General features: G+C 38.4%; 1 protein-coding gene across 1 annotated transcript in view; it reads right to left on the bottom strand.

Annotated features, from left to right (window-relative positions):
- The window catches only part of CUNH10orf11 (chromosome unknown C10orf11 homolog), a 641,101-nt gene that overhangs the window by 108,494 nt on the left and 518,440 nt on the right, over positions 1 to 14,167 (bottom strand). The window lies entirely within an intron of this gene.

Below are 14,167 nucleotides of genomic sequence, written 5' to 3'. Positions count from 1 at the left end.
GGGAGAAGAGGTCAGAATAGAGCAGATGTCACAGCCTAGTCATCTGCTCCATTCTGATCTCTTCTCCCGCTGATTGGCCGATTGGATGATTGACAGGCTTCCTCACCAGAACAGTGTATTATTGTATAGTGTGGCACAGCTGTATCCAATTCTGCATACCTGGCTTTATATTATAAAGTTCTTATAATATAAAGCCAGGTATGCAGAATTGGATATAGCTGTGCCACACTACAGAGTGTTCATGTTCTTCATAATATTAAGAAACTGACCTAAAATCATGATTTTGTATTGCTTTAGAAAAAATTTGACCTGTCCCTTTAAGAAAAAGTATCGGTAATTGGTATCGGCAAGTACTTGAAAAAAGTATCGGTACTCGTACTCGGCCTTAAAAAAGTGGTATTGGTGCATCCCTAGTTATAAGGAATAAAGTGCAGGCACCTAGATGTGCATATAAATCCATCAGCATGCGATCCAGCTGCTAAGTCCAAATGCCTAGCCCCATCACTATGATTGGATGGGCAAGCTTTGAGGACGTTTCAGAGCACAATCAGAATGGCTCCAGATTCAGGCTGCTACAGATGTTTCCATGCATCTCTAGGCTTCTGCACTTTATATCTGATAGCAGCTTATTGGTTTTAACTGATGGAGTCACTTTAACAACCACAAACAAACAAAATAAAATACCGGTAAGATATGTCAAAAGGCAACAGGATTTAGATGTAGTATATAAGCACCTTTTACAGCACATCTGCATGTGACTACACAGGCTTTTTCAACCACTTCCGTTATACATGCAGTAGCCCCAGCATCAGCTACACATCACTGCTCTGCGCCATTTCACTTATAGTGACAAAGGTGTACTATGGTTGTGCAATGAGTGTTGGATCAGGAGCTTGTAGTCTCCACAAGGAGTGTATGCGACAGGGGGATAACGAAGGAGCAAAACTGTGGGAGATCTCTAAGCCCACAACTGGAAATTACATTAAAGAACAACTCCGGGCATGTAAAAAAATTAACCCTTGCAGAACGGGGCTACCCTCCATACTCAAAGGCCTAAGTGCTCATTTTGGAGTCTAAGGATCCATTACATCATCATGTCCACGGATTTGCATTGGATTTGAGGACACCGAAGGGACATTACGGAGATGGATCGAAGGGGAGAGAGGTTAATAGTCACCGACCCGGGGGACTGAGGATCATTTGAGTATATCTTATTTATTTTAGACCCTAGACCAAAATGGGCACTTAACCCTTGCAGTGTGGGGGTATTCCTAATGCAAGGGTTAATTGTTTTATATGCCTGGAGTTCTTCTTTAAAGTGTATGTAAAGGCATTTTTTTTTTAGTTTTGCATAGAATGAAGAATGATAAGACCCTCTATTCCCCTTAACCCCATTGCCACCCTACAACAGTAAACAGTTCCTCATGTTTTGCCCGTTGTAGAAATGTTTCCCTCTTTATGGCCTGTGTGGCAATACAGGAAGTAAGAGAAATTTTCCCTTTGAAAACATAGCAAAAAAAACAGACATAGGGGTTGATTTACTAACCTTATAAACACGCCACGAACAAGTATACACCTCTGTAGTGTGTTCCCTCCCAGCATAATCTATTGGTGGAATCTAGACACCTTTGTAGTGTGTACACACCCAGCAGGTGTGTTGTGCAAAGCACTGCATGAATTGCAAGGTGATGTTGTGTAAATTAGCTCTACATTGTGTTGCTTGCGTTGATGAATGCAGGAATGTAAATGCATGAGCTAACCATTTTTGTCTAAACTGTGAAGCAGCATTATATATGCATCATGTGCATGATTTTTCCATATATGGCATTAGTGGAAATATGCTTTTAGAGACTTTTTGGTTGATAAATACATTTGCTGTGTAAAAATCACACGCACCTAGTGCGTGCGTGTGTTTAGGTTAGTAAATCACCCCCATAGTGTCTAATCATTCCATAATTTATCAAATAATTCATATGTTTTGGTTGGAATTCCACTATGTGGTGCCAAGGTGCTAGGTGTCATCTTTGACTCGGACCTCACCTTTCTGCCCCACATCCAATCACTATCCAAATCCTGCCGCCTTCACCTTCATAACATCTCCAAAATACGTCTCTTACTCACCAATGAAACCGCAAAACTACTCATCCACTCATTATCATTATTGCAACTCCCCCCTCATTGGCCTACCTCTTTACAGGCTATCCCCCCTTCAATCTATCATAAATGCTACTGCTTTACTCATCCACCTAACCAACCACTCAGTGTCTGCAAACCCCCTCTGCCAATCCCTGCACTGGCTTCCAATCACCCAAAGGATAAAGTTCAAAATATTAACAACCACTTACAAAGCTATCCACAACTCGGCACCCGGCTATATCTCAAACCTTGTCTCAGTATCACCCTAACCATCCCTTATGCTCTTCTAAAGACCTCCTGCTCTATAGCTCCCTCATCAACTCCTCCAAAGGCTTGCCTCCAGGACTTCTGTAGAGTCTCGTCCATCCTCTGCAACTCCTTACCCCAACCTGTCCCTCTATCTCCTACTCTGACTGCCTTTAGGCGATACCTAAAAACTAATTTCTTCAGGGAAGCCTATCCCACCTCAACCTAACCACTGAACTGTCACTTTCTCAAACAATTCATCCCCACACAGCTACCTCCTCATGTATAACTTGCCCTTCCCTTTTAGATTGCAAGCTCTCACGGGCAGGGCCCTCCTTACCATCTTGTCTTGAATTGTATTGTAATATCTTCCTTATATTGCAAAGTGCTGCGCAAACTAAAACCGTTGGTGCTATATAAATCCTGTAGTATAATAATAATAATAATTGTGATGAAAGGCAAAAATAAAAACCTTATGTGAAAACTGCTAACATACAGCATGCCTCCTACCATATGTGACCAACTACACTCTACAGTCACATAGAGAAATTGCCAGCTAGAAAAGTATATCATTTATGTGTGCAATATTATCCCATACCTTCGTTGTGCTCATATTATTAATGTCATATAGAGCCAGTGAGGGGTGCACCAAGCTTGTAATTTGCTGAAGAGCTCTACTGAACAGCACAAGCAGCAGAACAATTCAATACAGAATGTTATTAAACAATTCATTTCCAGATTGTATGCTAACATTCATATGTATACATTTTAAGGATTTGCATGCTCAGTATGCCAGCCCCTGCCACACAGTATAGCCATTTGCTTTACTTACATTTTATTTTCAGACAGTTCATGCCAACAGGATTTGCCTGGAGGTCACATAATACACACTACACTAGCTGCAGATACAGGAACAGCATCCCCAGTTTCCAAGTGTCTGCAGCAAGCAACATGTAAGGAGGACTGGGGCAAAAGCCTATAAAGCATGGTCGAATTTGTTACAACAGAGTAAAACATGCTTTCCGATTTTTAGAAATTACAAAAAAACATCCAACCCTTGCTTGAAGAAATCTATTGAGTCAGTTAGAACAAGGCCCTATGGGAGCTTAGGCTCTGTTTCCTATCATCACAAAGAAATAATGCTCTAGTGTCTTTGTTGTGATGACCCTACAGTGAAAAGCTATATGGACCTGCTATGCATTTATATTAGTTTGTATTATTTCTTATATCTCTTCCTCTAAAGAGGGAGTAAATTCAGTTCAGCTTTTTCATTGCTGAGGTCCTCCATACCCTTTATTAATGTAGCTGCCCTTCCAGGACTATAGAATAAAGCTAATAAAGGTTCACAATTTACTGTACTTGCACATGCATTCTTCTAAATTGGTGTGGAAAAAAATAAAATCAAGAATGTTTAATTATATTATGAAATACTCAGAATAATTGTGAGGTACTGACTGTGTTACTTGGTTTTGGCAATTAGCTGGGTTAAAGCCTTTGTGTTTGTAGAAGGTCTCAGCATGTTGCACAGAGATAGGCGTGTGCACCTTTTGTACAACAAGCAGGGGTTACATGCAACAAGAGTTAATGACTCGTACCAGCAAGCTTTCCACTTAATGCAGCTCGTGCAGATGAATCTTAAGAAGCCGACTGCGTGGCACTAGCTTTTTGTTTCTACCAATTTATACCTAGCTATGTAAACAGTCAGTGTGAAAAGGGCATAAAGTACAGCACTACCTATGGGGCTGTAATGTGCTCTTTTTCCATGCATGAAAGACTGGAAAACACATTCATACAAATTGTGTACATGGTCATAGGACATGCCTATATATTTACATTACATAATGTTTTTATATATGTGAGTAAATACACAAGCACAAGCACACTATATATATCACTGAAAAGTGTCTTTAACTTTCTTTTTTTATGTAACACATCATTGCACATTATTACCCATGAATATGTAAACCAACTCAGTTTAGGAATTGTACTGCAGCCAGTAGACCCTCTGGCAGTAAAAAAGTTAATCCACTCTTTCCATCTAATAATGGACAGAATAAATCTACACAGACAGATTCTACCAGTAACAGTAATATAAACACCATTTCTAGCACAGAGTTGTCCTTCCCTTGTGTGTCTTTGTGACCTGAGTGAATAACTTATTGAACATTGTTTCTTCTCCATCCATGGTTTGTTTACTACCCTATAAATCACATTTATGTGCCGGCTACTTAAAAATAAAATAATAATGATATTAATCAGTTGGAATAGTGTCTGGGCCAATCGCACAAAGAGATCTCTCATCTAAGGAGCAGGGTCAGCCTGTCCTTATAAGTACAGGGTCCTTCTATCGCCAACAACCAGGTAATGCTTCCCTTGCTAGATGTCTGAAACAATACCAACACTATGAGAGCTGCTGAGTGATATATTATATACATATGACAATCTCATAAAGTAAAAATGTAAATTAGTCTCATTATATGAAAATGATTTTTATGAAATGTCAGGTCATCTGTGCACCACTCTCTTTACAAATACTGAAAAAGTACATAAGTATTACAGAGCATAACTTCCAGGTTTTGTACAGAAGAATTAATGTTTAGTATTTTCTTCTGGTTCATGTGTTAAACAGAGAATTTCATATTGACCTGGCAATCATGTTGTTCATATCAGCCATTCTCAACTGGAGTTCCATGAAATGGTAGGTTCCTCCATAGGTCACTAGGGGTTCTATTAGCAGTGTCTAACCAATCTGTTGTTCAAAGGCACGCGCATAGATCCAGAGACAATGTTTCTCTACTGACCACCATGTAAACGTAAGAGAACAAGACAATTTTCACTGTTTGCATTTCCTTCTCAGCCAATATTATTATTTGTTTACTTTTGTATTGCATAAAAAAGCACGTTTCACATTAGAGTAAATGTAATTATTTATTCCTTAATTTATATAATTTCTTCAACTTATACACACTAACGTACTGTGAGTTGTAGATATAATAACTTTTATGCAGATATTTCCTGATACCTGAACATTTCAAGGTTTGCTCTGGGGTAAGGCATGGATGTCCCATAAATGTACCCATTAGACTGACGTTTTACTATATGTTCAGTTCTGTGAAAGGGTCTACGTAAACACTGAATAATGACCACCAACCTTTTCATTTACAAGCACACAGAAAACACCAAAAATTACACTATACTGTATATTAAAGGTCACTTTAGCACTTGACAGAAAAAAAACCTTGTTGGGAGCTATACAGTTCTAGACAAATGTTGTAGCCTAATTATATTCCTGTAGTATCCCTGCAATGTGTGTGTACAGGATGCAGAACCAGTGATCTGAGCAAGTCTGGAGTGGCCGCCCCTCCACAGAGAACTTTTGAAGGTGAAGCTGTTTAGCAGAGAAGGAGGCGAGGGACATAAAAGCTAAGAACAACCCCGGATAAAAATGAAATAGAAAGTAGCTGTCTCGCAGTGTAATTGTGCTCTTCTCCCGAGCACGCTTTCCGATATATAAATGTGATTTAACATCCACTTGCAACTACAAATCAGGCTTTGAGAAACACTTGTGCTCCGAAATAGTTTAATCTCATCAAGGCTTTGCTTTCACAGCATGCCATAACTCACCACGCTTTTGTTATCACAGACCTCCACGGGTGCTGTTGAGGCAGGCAATGGACTGTAAGTATATTTAATCCAGACTGCACAAACAGTGGCCTATCACAAAAAAAAAGCAGAAACCTTAAAAATCCCTCAGTGTATCTGCTTGGCCCCCATGATGGATTTTTCATTTCCTTTGCTAGGCATCTATTCCCCCACAAATTATGAGCCAATAAATTTCTTGTCAACGCGAATGGTCAATTAATTAAGTTAAAAATTTACTTGATCACCACTAAAAACCAAAAAGGTTTCTCTCAGGCGATTTTCCAGTTAGCTAATATATGATCAGTTGGCTTAATGAATAATTTTTACTTTTGTCATAAACTACACAACCAGTTAATATCTGAGCAGAAGAAAGTCTGTGGGGGTGACAGCCGTTGACAGATTTATTTGGCTTGTATTCATATGTAGGCTTGACTGCTCGCATCTGGAGGCTGGAATAAAACTAAGTCATTGCATACGTTTTAAATGCTGCATGTGTATACTCAAGCAAACACTGCACTGATTAAATCCGTATGATACCACATATATAAAAATATATACCATATACCAAATATATAAATGTTTATAAATTATAGTGATTAATACAGTACATATTTCATGAAAATATAACATGTCAATGACCTTGGAAATGTTTAATGTGTCTGTTGATGGAATGGGACTTTATTCTCCAAATACTTAAATTGCAGCTTGCTGATAAAAATCCAGATTAAACATCACAATCAATAAGGGAAGCTAAAGCAAATACATTTATCTTTAATATTTCAGGATAACAGGATTGTGGATTTTATATTGGTTGTTCAATAACTTTTTTTTAATAAGCAGACATTCTGTAGAAGCTATTTAAAATAGAAAAATATTAACAAAGTCTTACTCTGTGCAATGACCATTCCAAGTCACTGGAGGTGGCAAATATAATTGGCGTAGGAAGAAAGGGTAAGGAGAAACTTTAAGGCAAGGTAAACATGCATGAAGCTGGTGAACTCAGCCATACAAAAGTTAGGGAAGGAGGTTACTGAAGGCATAAGGCTTTGGTCACTCTACATAATGCCTGGAAGCTGACTTAAAAGAAAATATCTAGAGTCCTGCTTAATGGTTGGGAGAGCTAGGAACAAAACATACAATGAATAATTCACTTTTTAATGCCTTAATTAATGTATTTACTTTATTTTATTTGTATTTTATTTTTTGGTAGGGGTCAATAAGATTTTTTTATACAAAATGTTCTTGCTTTCAGGTCCTAGAGCTCTATTTTTCTGCCATTATTTTTGCTCCCAGAGTTGGCTCTTTGCTCTGCTATCCCATCTAGGTCTCTGCAAATCATCCAGCCATGATCATTATATTTTATCTTTGTGAGAACCAATTCCAAATTCTCATAACTTTCTTTATCATGTACTGAGTAACCAACAGGTAACATAGACATTATAGTTCCCATTGTGCAAAAGAACAGTTTTTAGACTTCTTTTAGAAGATTCAGTGAAACGTTTCCATTCATCCACTTTTTATTCACTGCTAAATTTCTGTATCAAACCATTAACAGCACTACAGTAAATTAAATCATCCTTCTGTTAAAAGAAGGGAATAAAAGCCATTGCTCTTCTGCTATACTATGCTGTAATCTGAACTAAATTGTTTGTGAGGAACACACTAGAAGCTGACTATACTAGAGGGAAAATACACCTGAAAACACTTGGCCCCCTCCACCTCATGTAGTGGTGTCGACTGACGGTCCTTTTGGACTCCTCCATGATATATAAATTCCCCTGAAGAGCCCATTTGGGCGAAACATGTCGGGTTTTATCTGAATGAGTTCTCTTTTATGCCTTATTTTAATAATAATTGTTGACTTGATATGACATCTACTGCATGCGAAATAGACCAATTATGTTTCAACTTTGTTCATTTCCAACTATGTAATAAATGAATTCATATATATTTTTATACAATTGGAGAGTTTATAGTATTTCTTAAAAGCCCCTCCCCTTTCGGTAATTGCATACCTTAAGGTGGAATCTACTCCTCGCATTTCTTTCTAGTCAATCTATTTGGGGTGTGAAATCTTGCTCTCCTCGTTCTTTATTGCTCTAATACACGCCAACTAAAAACCTATTTACAGATTAAATAAAGAACTGGGGGTTTTGACTTCCTATATCACACTGAAATTCTTAATGAACAGAAACTGAACCAGAATGGTTAGAATTACTAGGCAAATCTTCCAATGTTACCGGAATTTCTGGGCCATATAAAACAGAAAAATCAGTTGACAGAAATCACACTGGACGTTCATTGTCCACAGTTAATCAAAGAAGAGTAACAGCTGAATTTACAACTGCAGTGGCTTATTGACCAGAATTTATAGGTCACAACTCCTAACAAACACATTGATCCTGAATCACTCGCAGAAAAAGAGATACTCAAAAACAATATACTGTATATTCTTTTTATATGCTAAATTTGGCATATCATACAAAGGACATGGGGAGCTGGGCACTGCCAGGGGGGAAATGTACCAACGGGAAAAGTACCAAAAAGAAATTTTAATAAATTACATTCAGTGGGAGGGGGCCCTCCATTTTATGTGACTTTGAGCATGATAAAAGAAAAACACCAATGCTTCAAATTACATGCTTCAGTGATAGGTTTAAGCTACAGTATATGTGAGGTTACAGAACAGTACAATTATCTGAGACAGTATCAGCTGGCATCAAAACATTTGTCAGTGTAATAAAAATATATTTAGCATTTTTCAAGAAATAGAAAAATTACAGTGGATTATGTCAGAGACAACAGCCATAAATAATGCACAGACACACTTCACCTCATGGAAGCCATTGTAGTAGTCCGCATTTGCAGAGAGCTTTTATCAAGGAAATAAATTACACACTGCACATTGTGGGGGGGTGGTGGGGGGGGCTCGAGAGAGGGAGAGAATCCTTTTTTATCAAGACATTGCAGTGGATTATGTAAGACAGCAGCCCCACCCTTCTAATTGTGTTCCTTGCACTAATTTCCTCAACATGTGATAACAGGAATTCTCCTGCAAAAAGTGACTAATGGTGTGCTATAATAATTGTACTGTTCTACTGGCTCTTCAATGCCAATTGTGGGATTCGCAGAAGAGGAGGAGTTGCTCTGAGCCTGGGAGAAGTAAGAAGCTGCAGGCTTTGTGAGCCACTCAAGTACCTCCTCCATGTGCTCTGTCTGTACAGCAAGGCTACTTTCTTAAAGAAAGTGGCCACCACTCATTCCCTACTACCTCTGTGTGCAGAACCTCTGCCTATACCTTTAGACCAGCCGTAAAGTTAATAACAGATATGGCAAAATGTGTTAAAAAGGATATGATGCACTAAAGATGTGGTAATTTTGTGCACAAAATTTATAACACAGGTATATATGTCTGAAAAAAGGCCTTGCAAAATTAAATAAATAAAATATACCTCATTACAAAAATGAAAACCTAAAACATGAAACCCTAACCCCATATTTTTAAAATATCAACAAATAAGTAAAACATATAAAAATGGGAAATAAAAAAAAAAAGGAATAAAACACAACAAAAACTGCAAGGGGGCAGCAGCCTAGCAGCAACTGAAAAACTGAAATTGTTGATGTCACACACAAAAAGGTAGTTCTAGAAAGGACTGTTGGGTCCATGCACTGTAAACATTGGGAGGGGGGCCAATTGTATGCAAACCACCACACTACAATTCACTGTTATGTAACACAATATAGCACTGTGTATAGCACTATAAAGCACTGTATACAGCACTGTATAGCACAACTATCTCTCTCTAATCACACATTGTCAGCTCTCCATATCCACTCCAATACTGACAAATGGTTGCTGGAAGACCCTTTTTGTTAGGGGGCTGGCAAATAGCATTATTCCCCATTCTAAGCTACCTGACTTGAGTTCCGAGGCCAGGAAGCAAATTATTGGTAGTTAGTTGCTAAGGCAGAGAACAGCTACATCCATTTTCCCAAATTGCCAACGAGTTGGGTTCCCCTCGAATCCATGCTCGACCCGAACCTGATGCTCATTCCCTAGTCTGAAGATGCAGGGGATCATTTAATTGATTTACCATAGACTAGAAGCACAGAAGGGTGACAAACATAGCTAAACTGTCGATTTGCAAAAGTGCTGTTTCTGGCAGACCTTGAGATTTAACATCTAATGCTTGGCAGAATAAATAAATGTCATTGTCAACCTCCATCTCTGAGCTGTGCTGGCTGCGCTTTTTCTCACAGCAGTGTTTCAGAAGCCCCACTGTGGATAGGAAATGGATTTTATAGCTCGTCAATCTTTGCATTAAATGGTGTGAGAGACACAGAGCTTGTATATTTGTTTATTCTTGCGTGGCATGATATACCATAGTTTAGAGACCTGCACAAGTCCATTTTACAGACCCGCATCTGACCTAACCTGCAAACTCTGTATCCAAAAATTACTTTTAATTAAACATGTACTTACAACTTGAAGAGCCTAAGTCCTTTTGAATAGCAAATGAGTGAAACATGTCATAGCATTCTATAGTTAATAACTGTTTTGCTAATGTTTTGAACAAACACTTGCTGGTTTTTAGACCGGTTTAAATTAGCATTTTCTATACAATATAACAATGTAGCAGTCCAGCAAAGACTGGGTGACCGAAAGAATGTCTGGTTCCCCATGTGGCAGCAGTTTTCTCTGTTGAATTAAACATTAAAGACTGCACACTAATAGTAATTTAAAAAGGAGTAAAGCCTGGCTGGGTTGGGTTCTCTTTAACCACAAGTTAGCAAGCTTTTGTCTTTAGAAGGGATAAATCAAACCTGATCGACAATCAAAAAGAGCCGAGTTACTGTCATTAAACTAAATGTTTCCTAAATGTCAAAGCCCAACCCACCTGACTGGTGATGTCGGTTTGCAATAGTCTTCCAAAGTGACTGTTCTTATTCTATAGATGTGGAGATTACTGCTTAATGTTCCACAATGCTTGCATACATGCAATAATGTCTACCTGTCAATAGCAAACTTCCCACCACATTGTCCTAATTCTCAGTTGGGGAGCAGCTAAACAAATGTCCATAGACAATTCAGCATTTTAAAAACTGATGTAATAATAAGTGATCTATCTTAGTTTAATAGACCAGTGTTGCACATCTGTAATAGAGTAAGTATCCCTTTAGGAAAGCCATTGCTTAGCAAGTACTGATTGGTGAAAATTCTATGATAAACTTACAACTAAAGTACTTCCTGGGATACACATACTGCTGGCTACTATACATGCAAGTTTTGTTTCTGAATTTGAATGCATCTGAGAACCCAAATGGCAACAATAACGAATTCCCACATATCCAAATTGTTTTTTAAAGGAAAATGGGGATGCTTCCTTTAGGTCTGGTAGGAATTTTAGGAGGTACCCCAACACCAAAACACAAAAAAAAGTGAGGGGTCCCCAAAAATCCCTTACCAGACCCTTGATCCAAGCAGTGGCCTGGCAGAGCAGGAATACCAGCACCATACCAGGCCACATGCCCTCAACATGGGGAGGGTGCTTCCCTGAGGGGACCCCCTGGCAAAGCCCCTTATCCCTATGATGAGGAAAAGGGCCTCTTCCCCACAATCCTGGCTTGGTGTTTCTGGTGGTCTACAGGCAGGGGGGGTTTATCTGAACCTAGGTGCCCCCATTCAATGGGGTTTATTTGAATCTGAGTGCCCCCCTGGTATGAATTTGGGTGGACCCCACGCTGTTTTTTGTTTCCGATTTTCACTTTAACAACACAGTTCACTCCAAATGACATTCGGACACATCCAAATTTTTGTCATCAAAAAATTCTTATACGTTGGCATTAGTTACGTTGACATTTGGAAATTTGGATGCATCCGAAATTCTGAAAAATTTGAAAATTCGGATGCATCCGAATGTCCAAATGTTAATTCAAAACAAAACGAAACTCACATGTCTACTAGACAGACCTCGAGGTAATCAGATTTAAATGGAATTGCATCCCCATTGACTAACATAGAGCCTCTCATCCAGTCCGCCTCAAAAATAGACAAGCGGACCTGATCAGAACACAGCGTGGGAGGGGCCTAAAGATTATTAAAATGCAAACCCCTTACTTTTTGCCTAATACCCTTTCTCTACTATCTTTACAAGGAAAATAAACAATAAACACCAAAGAAGAAAATAATATAATAATGTAACTATAGTTTATTTTTGTAAATGCTAATTTTTGTTTACTTGCTTGCTGTTAAATATTTTGTTTACAAATTTGTAAATGCTCCCTCTAGTGGCTATCTGTAAATCAGGGAAGGTCATTAGCATTCACTGCTTAAAGAGTGTTGAGGAAAGCATAGTTGGCCTGAAGGTGCTAATAGACAACATTCTCCCAGCCTTGTCACTTTCAGCTGGATTGCAAGATAATTGTGTGTCTATGGGCAACTATTGCTTTTCTGAACATCTCATGTTTTGAAAGATGAGGTTCATGAGGGCTCACTAGTCAGTTGTAGCCCACAGTGAGGAAGATGTAAACTTTGGAGCAGGCTTCGCCTGTCCTACTCAGGTGAGTAGAGATAGGTCTGTTTGAGGAAGGTGTTCAGAGGCAATTTAATTAGAAGTTGGAAAATGTTACTATTACAGGAACACTTCAACCAATAGCAGACAGACATAGTGGGTAGCACCAGTGATGGCATGATGAGAGCTGCAAGTAGTCCCATCCTCCACAAAGTTACAAATAATTATTCGGTAAACTAAGCCATTTTGTTATCTAGAACAGTTATTCTGAGCAAAGTTCTAGCCATAATATGATGTACAAATATGTTTTGCTGCCTAGTTGTATTTGGTCCTGCGGTAACCACTTTAAGACTGGTATGTTGGTGCATATGGATGTACAGTAGGTCACATTCATGCCAGGCCTTTTTGGACAGAAATTGCCTGGAAATACCAAAGGTCATAACAGCTGGCCCAATGATTTTGGTGGTTATTATGTAAAGGAAATTGTCAAAGGGCCTAAACGAAACTGGTTACGTTTTCTCACAAACTGCAATAAGAAAAAAACTAAAAAGTAACTGTAGAAGATGGCTAGTACAAGAAATGCTGGAATTAAAGAAATGGTGTGTCTCAATGTAGCTGCCAAACATGATACACAAAACATTTAATTGATAATACTCAAACCTTGGCCTTTCACCAAACCTGGAGAACTAGGTCTTATTTCACTTGCTCTTGAAGCTGTCTCTGCTGATGATAAACGAGCATATATCTTGCCAGTTTTCTCCTGTGTTTGCCGTTTTGTTTAGTTCTGCTGATGACAAGCCAAGAGCCCAGACATCTGGCTGAATGTGTAATATACATCTCTGGTCAGCTTTGCTTTTCTTCTTTGACAAAATTATGTCAAACAATCACATTGCGGATGGCTCTGATCTCTTTGTTGTTAGCTAATAAATTAAGAGTATTTATTATCCATGATCTTTTCTCCCCTACCTCTTTCCTCTTCCTTTTTTTAACCAATGGGGACACATTTTTGTGGTATATTACAGAGTAGCTTCATGAACTGGGTTTTTGCCAAGGTTTGACTACAGCAGATTTTTCTAAACCCTATAAACTTAACCCTTCTGGCACTCAACTTAAATGAATTGCTGTTAGTAAAAGACAAATCCTGCCATCCATGAAAAGGTTAATTTAAAAAAAAAAACGAACATTCACAGGTTACTAGCAGGGTATAGTTCTCTTGGTTGTACTAATACATTAAATCACAAACTTGACGACTCTGTGATGTAACTCAGAAGAGCTTAGACCTTTATACTGGTTTGTGGGAGGCTCAACACCTGATGAGATGAAATATGATATAGAAAATACAAGAGTACATATTTCCCAAGCAACAGTGTATATTCTTATTCATACACATACATAGATCATTATTTTTGTCCCAGTGAATATTTAACTAAAAAAAGATAATAATGTACACTGCTTATGCACTGCATTGATGCGAAGACTGTTAGATGATGAGATGCTGTTGCCATTTTTTTCACTGGGCCATTTATGCAAGTATAGACAAGTCTTATTACTATGATTGCAGTTCCATTACTATGCTTAAGGTTCCAAACTAAATGTTCAGCCTGTTCTTTGCTTTGCTAGCATAGTAG

The sequence above is a fragment of the Nanorana parkeri genome, unplaced genomic scaffold (genome assembly GCF_000935625.1).
Source record: "Nanorana parkeri isolate BGI_ZX_2015 unplaced genomic scaffold, ASM93562v1 scaffold322, whole genome shotgun sequence".
In the NCBI taxonomy this organism is placed as follows: domain Eukaryota; kingdom Metazoa; phylum Chordata; class Amphibia; order Anura; family Dicroglossidae; genus Nanorana; species Nanorana parkeri.
Note: the sequence above shows the minus strand (reverse complement) of the source record. Positions and strands in the feature narration are given on the sequence as shown.